Here is a 15270-nt window from a genome sequence, read left to right on the forward strand (position 1 = left end):
CTGCAGGAAGAATCAGCCACACCCAACTGCCTTGCGGGCTGCATCCGGGAGCTGGGGGTTAGCAGTGTATGTCCCTTTGGCTGGAGGTAGGGTGGGTACTGTATGTTCCAGAGGCAGGGGGGTAGTGTGGTTAGTGTATGTCCATGGCCCATGGCGGTGTACCGTATGTCTCCTGGGCCAGGAGGTAAGGTGGGGAATTTATGTCACTGGGGGTGGGAAGGGGGTGGGGTGAGTAATGTATTTACCCAAAGGGAGTAGGGTGGACCAAGGGCTGGATGGGGTGGTTGGGGTGGTCAAATAAGCAGTGTATGTTCATGGGATGGGGATGGGTAGTGGTGGTGGAGGTAGGTTGTATTATCCTGCGTTGGGGCCCTGGGACAGGATAAGGAGTGTATGTCTCTGTGGAAGTTAGGGGTGGTGGTGTGAGTAGTGTATGTCCCCAGGGCTGAGGGCTAGGGAAGGCCAGAGGGGTAGAGCAGGCAGAGTATGTTCCTGGGGCCGGTCAAGTAGGGTGGACAGTATATGTTTCTGGGGCCAGAGAGGATGGTGGTGGGGTGTATAGTGTATGTCCATGGTCTGCGAGGGGGGGGGGTACTGTGTCTAGGTGGAGAGTGTATGTCCCTGGGAACATAAGTGGTGGGTGGTAGTGCAAGTAGTGTATGTCCCCAGTGCTACAGGGAGCCTAGGGGGGAAGGGGGCTTTGAGTGTATAGTGGGGTTCAGTATGAAATACTGATGGCCGGAATGCCGGCCGTCAGTATACCAACAGCGGAATCTCGGCCACCGTTATGCCGGCAGCGGGGCGAGCACTAGTAAATCCCTTGCGGCCTTGCTGTGCTCGCTACGCTGCTGGCACGGGAGCTCGCTGTTCTCACTACAGGTTATATTCTTCCTCTATGGGTGTCGTGGACACCCACAGAGGGAGAAGAGCCTGTCTCGCTGGTATTCCGGAGCCAGCATTGTACCGCTGTGCAGGATTCCGGTGGATTGCCGGTGGATTCCGGTGGATTGCCGGGATCCCCTGAGGCAGTATCTTAACCGCTTCCTGTATAGTGTATGTCCCTGGGTTGAGGAGGACACTGTGTCTGCGGGCGGCGAGGAAATGTGAGGCGTGTATGTAATGGGGCAGACAGGGGAGGGTGTTTAGTGTATAACACTCCTCCTCTGCCCGCACACTGGCTTTTAGGCAATATACAGTAAGTGTGGCAGGCTCACCCTTCAGGAGGAGCATGCTGCCATGAATAAGGAGCAACCTTATGCCGCTGTTTCCGGATAACTGAACCTGGAAGTGCCTGCTAGCCAGGAGCCGAAAAGAACTTCCAGTTTGCAATCCACACAGATCCCAGAAGTGTGGCAACTAGCCAGGCATGAATCAACCTGGGTCAGTAGGCAGGGTGGGCCAGCCTGGCAGAGGAGGGGGGGGGGGCAGTGGGAACTTATCCAGTGTACCGGTGGCCCAATCCGCCCCAGGGTCAGCCTATGAATGGGGTATAATTAACAAGTAATAAACTATAGTCTGCTTCACCCATAGCGCAGTGTATGCAATACTGTACATCAGACCAGCACCAGCAATCACAGTAAGGGAGAGCATGCGTCAGTTGAGCCAGCATCCGAGCAGAATATTTTTTTCCTTTCTGAATATGGGCACCATTCCACAACACAAGTCTCCTGCTCTGTGGAGCATTGGAGAAAGACCGGGAATCTGGGTAGTAGCACAATAACTTAGCACCACTCTTGGACAAATATGTACACATTGTTTTTTTATACACTGGTTTCCGGGCAACTGGAAACCCCTCCTATGTTTGCCTATGCTAAGAATAACTTTAGTTCAGTAAATCCCCATAACACCTTCATCTTTAGTGTATTGACAGTCCTTGGCACTACATCCCATTTTTCCCAACTTTTTCTTGCTTTGTACTTCACTTGTGCAGAAGAACATGATATGGGAGGTAGGTCGCAGAGCTGATCTACCATGCAACCATCTCCGAGCGCCATACAGATGTCACATGCATTAACAGTTCATAATGTTACTTAGGTTAGGTGGGTAATTAATGTTTAGTTTTCTTTTTATTAAATCATAGTTAGTCTTCAAATGGTGTATTTATCTCCAGGAGCTAAAGAGAAGCGACATCCAGATGATTGGGGAGCTAATCAGAATGCAGCGTGTGTTAAGCAATTAAAGGTTGAGTTTTTTAATACATTATATCTTGGCAGCAATTTTAATAACTGTTATAAACTGATTTTAACACAACCGTTAGATGGCAAAGTCTAGTAAAATATGATTTGGCGAGTGCTCTTTATTTGATCTCCCAGTTCATGCATTCACGTCTCTAGTTCAAACACTAAAGTCTATTTAGCTGATCTCCAGCAAAATCAGAAACCACTCACTAGAACAGCGGTGGTGTAGCAAGCCATTAAGAACTTGCAGACACAGCAATAGTCATTAGATCATGAGGGTGAGACTTACTCTGCTTCTGATCCTGGTTTTGCAATAGTAAATGAATAATGACCAGAAAGAGCCAATCAAAGGGAGTAATTCAGATCTGGTCGCTGCTGTGCGTTTTCGCACAGCGTGCAATCAGGTCAGAACTGCGCATGCGTATGCACAGCCAGGGCCGGTTCTTAGCTTTGTGGCGCCCCGGGCAAAATATAGGGGAGTGGCTTCAAATGGGGGCGTGGTCACGACGCTGAAAGAAAAAATGAAATAAAAAAAAAGTATACTTACCACCCCCGTTCCTGATCCAGACCTCTGCAGACCCCCTCCGCCGGCGGTGCCGCTCTTCTCCTCTCCTCTCTTCTCTTCGATCTATGGGAGAGACGTTATTAGTTACGTCTCTCCCATAGAACAGCATAGACACTAAAGGTCAATTATGACCCCTAGTGTCTGTGCCACTATGCTGTGCGGTGCGCGATGACGTCATCGCGCATCGCACAGCAAAGGTCCTCTACATGAAGGGAAACTAGACCGTAGCGTCTAGTTTCCCTTCATGGAGAGGACCTTTGCTGTGCGGTGCGCGATGACGTCATCGCGCACCGCACAACTAAGGTCTTCTCAATGAAGGGAAACTAGACGCTACGCGTCTGGTTCCCTTCAAAGCGGGGGGGGGCACAGCAGGGCACTGCGGGGGGCACAGTGGCGGATCTTGCCCTGGTGCGGCGCCCTCTGGATGGCGCCGGCGCCCTCCGGAAGGCGGCGCCCCGGGCAAAAGTACCGCTTGCCCGTGGCAAGAACCGCCACTGTGCACAGCACTGCGGCGGAGTGTCGCACGGCTGCAAAGGGGATCGTCGGTAAGATGTCAAATGCGGTCCTGAACAGGCTGATGTGATCGCAGCGGCTGAGTAAGTCCTGGGCTGCGCAGAGACTGAACAAAATCAGTTTGTGCAGCTCTGCTACACATGCGATTGCACACCTGCACAGCTAAAATACTCTCCCCTGCAGGTGGCGACTATCTGATCACAGGACAGCAAAAATCGCTGCCTAGCGATCAGATCTGAATTACCCCCCAAATTCGCAATATATTTGGTGCAGACCCACAAAATAGGACAACAACTTCACCAACTACTTTATGATAACTTAAGTGTCTCTCAGTCATAGCTGCATGCAGACCTTTATATTACCCCTCACTCTTCTCCTATTCCCCTAAGTGCCCCTCTATTGTCTGTCAACCTTGTATCCTGTCAGTAGTTTCCAACCTGATATCTCTATCACTGTTGATAACTCGAAGATCAACCCTACCCCACAATCTCACTGCCTAGGTGTCATCTGAGCTGTCCTTTGTTCCCCACTTACAATCTGTTTTCAAATCCTGTTACATACAGTACCTGTAAAAAAAAATATCCAGAATACGCCCATATCTCACACAAGGCACTGCAAAAGCTCTAATTTGCGATCTCATTATCTCCCACATTGATTATCGCAATGGTCTCCTTACTGGTCTTCCCAAAAATGTTACTCTACCCCACTACAATCTATTTTGAATGCAGCTGCGAGACTGATCTTCCTCACTAAACATTTGCCTGCTGCTCCGCTCTGTCAGTCCCTCCATTGATTACCTGTAATCTACAGTACTTACACATAAGGCTATTAACCAAACTACCCCACATACATATCTACGCTTATGGGCCCTCATTCCGAGTTGTTCGCTCGGTATTTTTCATCGCATCGCAGTGAAAATCCGCTTAGTACGCATGCGCAATGTTCGCACTGCGACTGCGCCAAGTAACTTTACTATGATGAAAGTAATTTTACTCACGGCTTTTTCTTCGCTCCGGCGATCGTAATGTGATTGACAGGAAATGGGTGTTACTGGGCGGAAACACGGCGTTTCAGGGGCGTGTGGCTGAAAACGCTACCGTTTCCGGAAAAAACGCAGGAGTGGCCGGGGAAACGGTGGGAGTGCCTGGGCGAACGCTGGGTGTGTTTGTGACGTCAACCAGGAACGACAAGCACTGAAATGATCGCACAGGCAGAGTAAGTCTGGAGCTACTCTGAAACTGCTAAGTAGTTAGTAATCGCAATATTGCGAATACATCAGTCGCAATTTTAAGAAGCTAAGATTCACTCCCAGTAGGCGGCGGCTTAGCGTGTGTAACTCTGCTAAATTCGCCTTGCGACCGATCAACTCGGAATGAGGGCCATAGCAAAGTATCTCACACAACCTGACCTCTCCGCTCTGCACAAAATCTGCTTCTCTCATCCACACTCGTTACCTGCTCCCATTTATGGTTACAGGACTTTTTTCTGGCTTCACCCACTCTGCCCTCCTATGCAAAAGACTCTCCTCTAATCTCCAAACCTTCAAGCATTCCTCTTTAAGCAGTTTAGCAAATTCTAGAACCGCTGACATAACATCCATAAGCTATCCTACCCAATTACATCCTCTCTATACAGTCCACACCAGTGGTGGGTCCAGAAGTGGTGATGCACATCAGTCCAAAATTCATATAGGGGAGCCACACCCACTGCCAGTGAGTCCCAGCCGGTGATGTTTGGCAGAGTTTAGAGTGGTAGTGGGTGTGGCTCCCCTATTTGAATTTTGGACTGTGCCGCAGCCCCAATTCTGGAGCCTCCAATGGTCCACAGGCCCAATAGAGGGGGGCGCCGCCGCCGGCCAGGGCATTATGCCCACCCTCCCCCAGTGCCGGATTTTTTTTTTAAAGGGCCCCCGACGCCTGTACACAGATCGTACCTCCGATCTGCGGGGCAGCGCTGCACTCCTCCGGAGGCTCCCTATAGGTTGCCCTGGCAACCGAACAGCAGCAGCTCCAGCACCACATAGAATTTCAGGACAGCTGAGCGACGGCTCAGCTGTCCAATGGTGTAAAGGTGCAGCCTGCGGCTGAGTGATTGGCTGGGCACGCAGGCGGCAGGGAAGAAGAGTGTGGAGCCAGCGTGCGTGGAAGAGCAAGCTGCAGAGAAAAAAGTAAGCTGGCTGTATTTTTTTTTTAATCATCATGCACTGTGGGGCACTGTGTATCTGGCACTGTGGGGCACTGTATCTGGCACTGTGGGGCACTATATCTGGCACTGTGGATCTGACACTGTGGGGCACTGTATCTGGCACTGTGGGGCAATATGTTTCTGTCACTGTGGATCTGACACTGTGGGGCAATATGTATCTGGCACTGTCGGGCACTGTGTATCTGGCACTGTGGGGCACTGTGTATCTGGCACTGTGGGGCAATTGTGTATCTGGCACTGTGTAAAAAGGGGACTCTGCAATGCGTACTGTGCAAAAATTGAATAAAGGTTTGCTGAGAGACGACACAAGGAGTAGGTGATAGTGTGCTGAGAGGCGACACAGGGGGTAGGTGATAGTCTTGTTGGCACGCCCCATTTTCAGTGGCCACACCCTTTCTGGTGCGTGGCCATGCCCATTTTTCGCGCGCACACATACTTCTTTTTGTGTGTGTGTTGTTGTTTGTTTTTTTGGGGGGAGGGGCGCCACTCTTTATCTTGCCCTGGGCTCCGAAAACCCTAGTTACGCCTCTGGTGCCATTGCCTACTGTATTTCCCTATAGATTGTGAGCAAGCAGGGCCCTCTTACCTCTAAGTCTCTCTTTCTGTACCCAGCCTTGTTTTATTACTATTTGTTCCCAATTATAATGCACAACAGAATATACTGGCACCAGACTAGGACTATCATGTACTGACAGCACCCTCCTCCCGTGAACACCCCCCCCCCCCCCCCCCCAGTTCGCAGTCCGCTAAGTCTTGTACCCAATATTTCAGCCACTTTCTCAAACCCCACCTACTCACTACAGCCAATCCTTCACCCACCTCTTGTAGCATTACCATCTAGAGACATGGATACAGTGATTCATGTATTACACCCGCTAGATGATCTGGGGCGTATCACAGTGTGATTGATTGACTGAATATCGATGAACACAGGAGCCTGTTTCTTATTTAAAAAACTTTTTGTTAGTGGCACATGGGAGTGGTGGTGTGGACTGTGGTCTGGTCAGTAAAACAACTAGGGATGAGCGGGTTCGGTTCCTCGGAATCCGAACCCGCCCGAACTTCATGTTTTTTTACACGGGGCCGAGCGACTCGGATCTTCCCGCCTTGCTCGGTTAACCCGAGCGCGCCCGAACGTCATCATCCCGCTGTCGGATTCTCGCGAGGCTCGGATTCTATCGCGAGACTCGGATTCTATATAAGGAGCCGCGCGTCGCCGCCATTTTCACACGTGCATTGAGATTCATAGGGAGAGGACGTGGCTGGCGTCCTCTCCGTTTATAGAGAAGAGAGTGAGACAGTAGAGAGAGACACAGTAGTCATTTTGGGGAGCGTTAGGAGGAGTACTAGTTACTTGCTGAAGTGATAGATAGTGTGACTGTATATTATCTGACTTGTGGGGGAGACACTGACAGTGGGGAGCAGTTAGAGTCTGAGAGCAGGACTCAGGAGTACATATAACGTACAGTGCACACTTTTGCTGCCAGAGTGCCACACTGCCATTGTGACCACACTGACCACCAGTATAATATATATTGTGATTGTCTGCTTAGGAGTACTACTTGCAAGTTGCTGATAGTGTGACCAGTGACCTGACCACCAGTCACCACCAGTTTAATATATATATATATATAATTGTATATAATATATATATAATATTGTATACCACCTACCCGTGGTTTTTTTTTTTTCTTTCTTCTTTATACATACTACTATAGTAGCTTACTGTAGCAGTCTGCGGTGCTGCTGAGCTGACTGTGTCCAGCAGGTCCGTCATCAGTCATTACATAATAAATATATATACCTGTCCGGCTGCAGTACTAGTGATATTATATATATATATATATTGATTTCATCTCATTATCATCCAGTCTATATTAGCAGCAGACACAGTACGGTAGTCCACGGCTGTAGCTACCTCTGTGTCGGCAGTCGCTCGTCCATCCATAATTATATACCACCTACCCGTGGTTTTTTTTTTCTTTCTTCTTTATGCATACTACTATAGTAGCTTACTGTAGCAGTCTGCGGTGCTGCTGAGCTGACAGTGTCCAGCAGGTCCGTCATCAGTCATTACATAATAAATATATCTACCTGTCCGGCTGCAGTACTAGTGTGATATAATATATATTGATTTCATCTCATTATCATCCAGTCTATATTAGCAGCAGACACAGTACGGTAGTCCACGGCTGTAGCTACCTCTGTGTCGGCAGTCGCTCGTCCATCCATAATTGTATACCACCTACCCGTGTTTTTTTTTTTTTTCTTTCTTCTTTATACATACTACTATAGTAGCTTACTGTAGCAGTCTGCGGTGCTGCTGAGCTGACAGTGTCCAGCAGGTCCGTCATCAGTCATTACATAATAAATATATATACCTGTCCGGCTGCAGTACTAGTGATATTATATATATATATATATTGATTTCATCTCATTATCATCCAGTCTATATTAGCAGCAGACACAGTACGGTAGTCCACGGCTGTAGCTACCTCTGTGTCGGCAGTCGCTCGTCCATCCATAAGTATACTAGTATCCATCCATCTACATTGTTTACCTGAGGTGCCTTTTAGTTGTGCCTATTAAAATATGGAGAACAAAAATGTTGAGGTTCCAAAATTAGGGAAAGATCAAGATCCACTTCCACCTCGTGCTGAAGCTGCTGCCACTAGTCATGGCCGAGATGATGAAATGCCAGCAACGTCGTCTGCCAAGGCCGATGCCCAATGTCATAGTACAGAGCATGTAAAATCCAAAACACCAAATATCAGTAAAAAAAGGACTCCAAAATCTAAAATAAAATTGTCGGAGGAGAAGCGTAAACTTGCCAATATGCCATTTACCACACGGAGTGGCAAGGAACGGCTGAGGCCCTGGCCTATGTTCATGGCTAGTGGTTCAGCTTCACATGAGGATGGAAGCACTCAGCCTCTCGCTAGAAAACTGAAAAGACTCAAGCTGGCAAAAGCACCGCAAAGAACTGTGCGTTCTTCGAAATCCCAAATCCACAAGGAGAGTCCAATTGTGTCGGTTGCGATGCCTGACCTTCCCAACACTGGACGTGAAGAGCATGCGCCTTCCACCATTTGCACGCCCCCTGCAAGTGCTGGAAGGAGCACCCGCAGTCCAGTTCCTGATAGTCAGATTGAAGATGTCAGTGTTGAAGTACACCAGGATGAGGAGGATATGGGTGTTGCTGGCGCTGGGGAGGAAATTGACAAGGAGGATTCTGATGGTGAGGTGGTTTGTTTAAGTCAGGCACCCGGGGAGACACCTGTTGTCCGTGGGAGGAATAGGGCCGTTGACATGCCTGGTGAAAATACCAAAAAAATCAGCTCTTCGGTGTGGAAGTATTTCACCAGAAATGCGGACAACATTTGTCAAGCCGTGTGTTGCCTTTGTCAAGCTGTAATAAGTAGGGGTAAGGACGTTAACCACCTCGGAACATCCTCCCTTATACGTCACCTGCAGCGCATTCATAATAAGTCAGTGACAAGTTCAAAAACTTTGGGCGACAGCGGAAGCAGTCCACTGACCAGTAAATCCCTTCCTCTTGTAACCAAGCTCACGCAAACCACCCCACCAACTCCCTCAGTGTCAATTTCCTCCTTCCCCAGGAATGCCAATAGTCCTGCATGCCATGTCACTGGCAATTCTGACGAGTCCTCTCCTGCCTGGGATTCCTCCGATGCATCCTTGCGTGTAACGCCTACTGCTGCTGGCGCTGCTGTTGTTGCTGCTGGGAGTCGATGGTCATCCCAGAGGGGAAGTCGTAAGCCCACTTTTACTACTTCCACCAAGCAATTGACTGTCCAACAGTCCTTTGCGAGGAAGATGAAATATCACAGCAGTCATCCTGTTGCAAAGCGGATAACTGAGGCCTTGACAACTATGTTGGTGTTAGACGTGCGTCCGGTATCCGCCGTTAGTTCACAGGGAACTAGACAATTTATTGAGGCAGTGTGCCCCCGTTACCAAATACCATCTAGGTTCCACTTCTCTAGGCAGGCGATACCGAGAATGTACACGGACGTCAGAAAAAGACTCACCAGTGTCCTAAAAAATGCAGTTGTACCCAATGTCCACTTAACCACGGACATGTGGACAAGTGGAGCAGGGCAGGGTCAGGACTATATGACTGTGACAGCCCACTGGGTAGATGTATGGACTCCCGCCGCAAGAACAGCAGCGGCGGCACCAGTAGCAGCATCTCGCAAACGCCAACTCTTTCCTAGGCAGGCTACGCTTTGTATCACCGGTTTCCAGAATACGCACACAGCTGAAAACCTCTTACGGCAACTGAGGAAGATCATCGCGGAATGGCTTACCCCAATTGGACTCTCCTGTGGATTTGTGGCATCGGACAACGCCAGCAATATTGTGTGCGCATTAAATATGGGCAAATTCCAGCACGTCCCATGTTTTGCACATACCTTGAATTTGGTGGTGCAGAATTTTTTAAAAAACGACAGGGGCGTGCAAGAGATGCTGTCGGTGGCCAGAAGAATTGCGGGACACTTTCGGCGTACAGGCACCACGTACAGAAGACTGGAGCACCACCAAAAACGCCTGAACCTGCCCTGCCATCATCTGAAGCAAGAAGTGGTGGTAACGAGGTGGAATTCAACCCTCTATATGCTTCAGAGGTTGGAGGAGCAGCAAAAGGCCATTCAAGCCTATACAATTGAGCACGATATAGGAGGTGGAATGTACCTGTCTCAAGCGCAGTGGAGAATGATTTCAACGTTGTGCAAGGTTCTGCAACCTTTTGAACTTGCCACATGTGAAGTCAGTTCAGACACTGCCAGCCTGAGTCAGGTCATTCCCCTCATCAGGCTTTTGCAGAAGAAGCTGGAGGCATTGAAGGAGGAGCTAAAAGGGAGCGATTCCGCTAGGCATGTGGGACTTGTGGATGGAGCCCTTAATTCGCTTAACAAGGATTCACGGGTGGTCAATCTGTTGAAATCAGAGCACTACATTTTGGCCACCGTGCTCGATCCTAGATTTAAAACCTACCTTGGATCTCTCCTTCCGGCAGACACAAGTCTGCTGGGGTTCAAAGACCTGCTGGTGACAAAATTGTCAAGTCAAGCGGAACGCGACCTGTCAACATCTCCTCCTTCACATTCTCCCGCAACTGGGAGTGCGAGGAAAAGGATCAGAATTCCGAGCCCACCCGCTGGCGGTGATGCAGGGCAGTCTGGAGCGACTGCTGATGCTGACATCTGGTCCGGACTGAAGGACCTGACAACGATTACGGACATGTCGTCTACTGTCACTGCATATGATTCTCTCACCATTGAAAGAATGGTGGAGGATTATATGAGTGACCGCATCCAAGTAGGCACGTCAGACAGTCCGTACTTATACTGGCAGGAAAAAGAGGCAATTTGGAGGCCCTTGCACAAACTGGCTTTATTCTACCTAAGTTGCCCTCCCACAAGTGTGTACTCCGAAAGAGTGTTTAGTGCCGCCGCTCACCTTGTCAGCAATCTGCGTACGAGGTTACTTCCAGAAAATGTGGGGAAGATGATGTTCATTAAAATTAATTATAATCAATTCCTCCGTGGAGACATTGACCAGCAGCAATTGCCTCCACAAAGTACACAGGGAGCTGAGATGGTGGATTCCAGTGGGGACGAATTGATAATCTGTGAGGAGCGGGATGTACACGGTGATATATCGGAGGATGATGATGAGGTGGACATCTTGCCTCTGTAGAGCCAGTTTGTGCAAGGAGAGATTAATTGCTTCTTTTTCGGTGGGGGTCCAAACCAACCCGTCATTTCAGTCACAGTCGTGTGGCAGACCCTGTCACTGAAATGATGGGTTGGTTAAAGTGTGCATGTCCTGTTTATACAACATAAGGGTGGGTGGGAGGGCCCAAGGACAATTCCATCTTGCACCTCTTTTTTCTTTCATTTTTATTTGCGTCATGTGCTGTTTGGGGAGTGTTTTTTGGAAGGGCCATCCTGCGTGACACTGCAGTGCCACTCCTAGATGGGCCAGGTGTTTGTGTCGGCCACTAGGGTCGCTTTGCTTACTCACACAGCTACCTCATTGCGCCTCTTTTTTTCTTCTTTGCGTCATGTGCTGTTTGGGGAGTGTTTTTTGGAAGGGCCATCCTGCGTGACACTGCAGTGCCACTCCTAGATGGGCCAGGTGTTTGTGTCGGCCACTAGGGTCGCTTAGCTTACTCACACAGCTACCTCATTGCGCCTCTTTTTTTCTTCTTTGCGTCATGTGCTGTTTGGGGAGTGTTTTTTGGAAGGGACATCCTGCGTGACACTGCAGTGCCACTCCTAGATGGGCCAGGTGTTTGTGTCGGCCACTAGGGTCGCTTAGCTTAGTCATCCAGCGACCTCGGTGCAAATTTTAGGACTAAAAATAATATTGTGAGGTGTGAGGTATTCAGAATAGACTGAAAATGAGTGGAAATTATGGTTTTTGAGGTTAATAATACTTTGGGATCAAAATGACCCCCAAATTCTATGATTTAAGCTGTTTTTTAGTGTTTTTTGAAAAAAACACCCGAATCCAAAACACACCCGAATCCGACAAAAAAAATTCGGTGAGGTTTTGCCAAAACGCGGTCGAACCCAAAACACGGCCGCGGAACCGAACCCAAAACCAAAACACAAAACCCGAAAAATTTCAAGTGCACATCCCTAAAAACAACCCCCTGCCATGATTAGCACTGCTCCTTGGCAATCTAGTGCAGAATCTCTGACATGGTGGAGAGCCAAGTAGTTATCCCGCATGTGCTGCTGGCTCAACTCTTTTTCCTTAGCTTCTCGCCTCAGTGATCCTTCCCCTGCCCCTCTGCTCCTCCCCTGCCTCTCTACTCTTCCCCTGCCTTTCTGATCCTCCTGCCCCTCTGCTCCTACTGTCTCTCTGCTCCTCCTGCCTCTCTGCTCTTCCCCTGCCCCTCTGCTCCTCCCGTCTCTCTGCTCTTCCCCTGCCTCTCTGCTCCTCCCCTGCCTCTCTGCTCCTCCCCTGCCTCTCTGCTCCTCCTGCCTCTCTGCTCTTCCCCTGCCCCTCTGCTCCTCCCCTGTCTCTCTGCTCCTCCTGCCTCTCTGCTCTTCCCCGGTCTCTCTGCTCTTCCCCTGTCTCTCTCCTCTGCTCTTCCCCGTCTCTCTGCTCTTCCCCTACCTCTCTGCTCCTCCCCTGTCTCTCTGCTATTCCCCTACCTCTCTGCTCCTCCCCTGTCTCTCTGCTCTTCCCCTACCTCTCTGCTCCTCCTGCCTCTCTGCTCTTCCCCTGTCTCACTGCTCCTCCCCTGCCTTTCTGCTCCTCCCCTGCCTCTCTGCTCCTCCTGACTCTCTACTCTTCCCCTGTCTCTCTGCTCTTCCCCCGCTTCTCTGCTCCTCCCCTGCTCTTCATTACCTCTTCTCAACAGCTTATTTGCTTTGAACTATCTTGGAGGAGAGAGATTGTTGTGTGCTGGCCTCAGCAGGTCTGCAGATAGGGAGCCGTTAAACAGCAGTTGTGAGCAGTAAACTGCTCAACTTTTTCATACTTTACCATCCACGTGTAGGGGTGTAGAGAGCTACTATGCGCCCAGGTACAGATTCAGGGGTGTGGCCTAATCACAGGAGGTGAATGACCTTATGTAAATGACAGGGAATTAAATCTTTTCAGCAGATTTGGCGTAGATTTGGGGGGCTCTATTGGAAGGGGTCACAATCAGTATGATCGTACCCCATCCCCCCATCACGTGGCACAGCTAGTGCACCGACCTGCACCAAACAGAGCCCAGCCAGCACACAGCAGCAAGTGCTGGCTGAGGAGGAAGCTGCTACTGCTGACAGGTAAGGGGGAGGGGGGGAGCGGCAATCATAGTCCATGTGGATAGTGACCTCCTCTCGGCGGTACTGTCCACGTGGACTACGGTCGGGAATAGTATTTTCTGTATGAGTCTTGTAGATTGTCTGACGCAGCAGAGATGTGTGTCACATTGAAAAAGAATGATGATGATGATGAAGATGATGATGATGATTCCCCTTTCAATTTACAATGTACAGGTTTTATCACAGTGATAAAGTACCAACCAACCAGCACCTAACTGTCATGTTACAGGCTGTGTTTGAAAAATGACAGTGAGGAGCTGATTGGTTGATACTTTATCACCGTGCAATTTATCACTCTCCATGGCTTGATAAATCTGGGCCTCAATATTTTAAAATGTGTACAGAGTTTAAATTAGTACTGTGACCAGACAGCGTCCCTTGGTGGTCATTCTGAGTTGTTTGCTTGCTAGCTGCTTTTAGCAGCATTGCACACGCTAGGCCGCCGCCCTCTGGGAGTGTATCTTAGCAGAGCAGAATAGCGAACGAAAGATTAGCAGAACTGCTACTAAATATTTTCTTGCAGTTTCTGAGTAGCTCCAGACCTACTCCTAGATTACGTTCAGCTCAGTCCGTTTAGTTGCTGGTTTGACGTCACAAACACGCCCTGCGTTCGTCCAGCCACTCCCCCGTTTCTCCAAACACTCCCTCGTTTTTCCCTGACACGCCTGCGTTTTTTAGCACACTCCCGGAAAACGCTCAGTTACCACCCAGAAACGCCCCTTTCCTGTCAATCATTCACCGATCAGCAGTGCGACTGAAAAGCGCCGCACGAACACCAGCTAATCTACTAAATTTTGTGTTAAATAATTTAGCGCATGCGCTCTGCATACCATGCGCATGCGCATTTAGCAACAACTCGCAGCATAGCGAAAATCGGCAATGAGCGAACAACTCGGAATGACCACCCTTGTTGTGAATGTGAGATACCAGATTCCTTATTCCCGGAAACCTACTGGTATGATTCCTAGTTTTTAGGGTCTAATTCTATTTTCTTATCTTGTTATAATGTATTTGTACATTTTTTATATCTTTTTTTTTAACTACTGTAATTATGTAATTGTATTAAATATAAAATATAAACAATTCTGCTGTTGAGCTCCGGTATACAAACCTGCGCTAACAAAAAGTCTTTCTTTACCAAACCCAGCCAAATCTAATCCTAACCCTCTGTTCAGGGCCGTATCTAGACTTTGTGACGCCCCGGGCAAAAAATATAGGGGCGTGGCTTCACGGAGAAGGGGCGTGGTCAGTTATGCCTCCTGTAGAGTTGTGCCCCCAGTAGAGTTGTGCTCCTTAGTTGCTCCATGCCCCCAGTACTGTGCCCCCTGTAGAGTTGTGTCCACTAGTTGCGCCGTGCCCCCAGTACTGTGCCCCCTGCAGAGTTGTGCCCCCTAGTTGCACGCTTAAAAATAAAATAATAAAAAATGAATACTTACAATCCCCGCTCCTGCTTCCCGACTGCTGCTGCCCTCCGTCTCCAGCCACTGGTGCCGCTCCTCTGATCTATGGGAGAGACGTCATGACAATTATGACCCCTAGTGTCTATTTGCCGCTCCCACAATGCACAGCACCGCATCTACCGAGCACCGGGGGGCACCAGTAGCGGATCTTGCCACGGTGGCGGCACGCTCCGGATGGCGGTGGCACCCTCCGGACAGCGGCGACGCCCCGGGCAAAAATCCTGCGTGCCCGTAGCAAGATCCGCTACTGCCTCTGTTCCACGCTCGGTCTACCCCATCTGTATCACCTCTGCCTGTCTGCCCCTCCCCTTTACAATGAAAGCTCTCACGAGCAGCAGGGCCCTCTTCCCTCATGTGATTATCCTTTTCTTACTTTAATATTCCTCAACTGTCCCAAATCCTGCAGTTTTTGCCCACTCTGATAGTTATCTCAGTGTCATCTGCTGACGTAGTTATGTTTAGTTACCCTGTACTTGTCCTATATTGTCTTCAACCGT

General features: G+C 49.3%; 1 long non-coding RNA gene across 2 annotated transcripts in view; it reads right to left on the reverse strand.

Annotated features, from left to right (window-relative positions):
• The window catches only part of LOC134987484 (uncharacterized), a 127692-nt gene that overhangs the window by 47141 nt on the left and 65281 nt on the right, over nucleotides 1-15270 (reverse strand). For both annotated transcript variants that reach the window (XR_010193134.1, XR_010193136.1), the window contains exon 2: nucleotides 14750-14816. This is a non-coding gene — a long non-coding RNA (uncharacterized LOC134987484). The remainder of the gene's footprint in view (nucleotides 1-14749; nucleotides 14817-15270) is intronic.

Source organism: Pseudophryne corroboree, chromosome 2 (genome assembly GCF_028390025.1).
Source record: "Pseudophryne corroboree isolate aPseCor3 chromosome 2, aPseCor3.hap2, whole genome shotgun sequence".
Classification (NCBI taxonomy): domain Eukaryota; kingdom Metazoa; phylum Chordata; class Amphibia; order Anura; family Myobatrachidae; genus Pseudophryne; species Pseudophryne corroboree.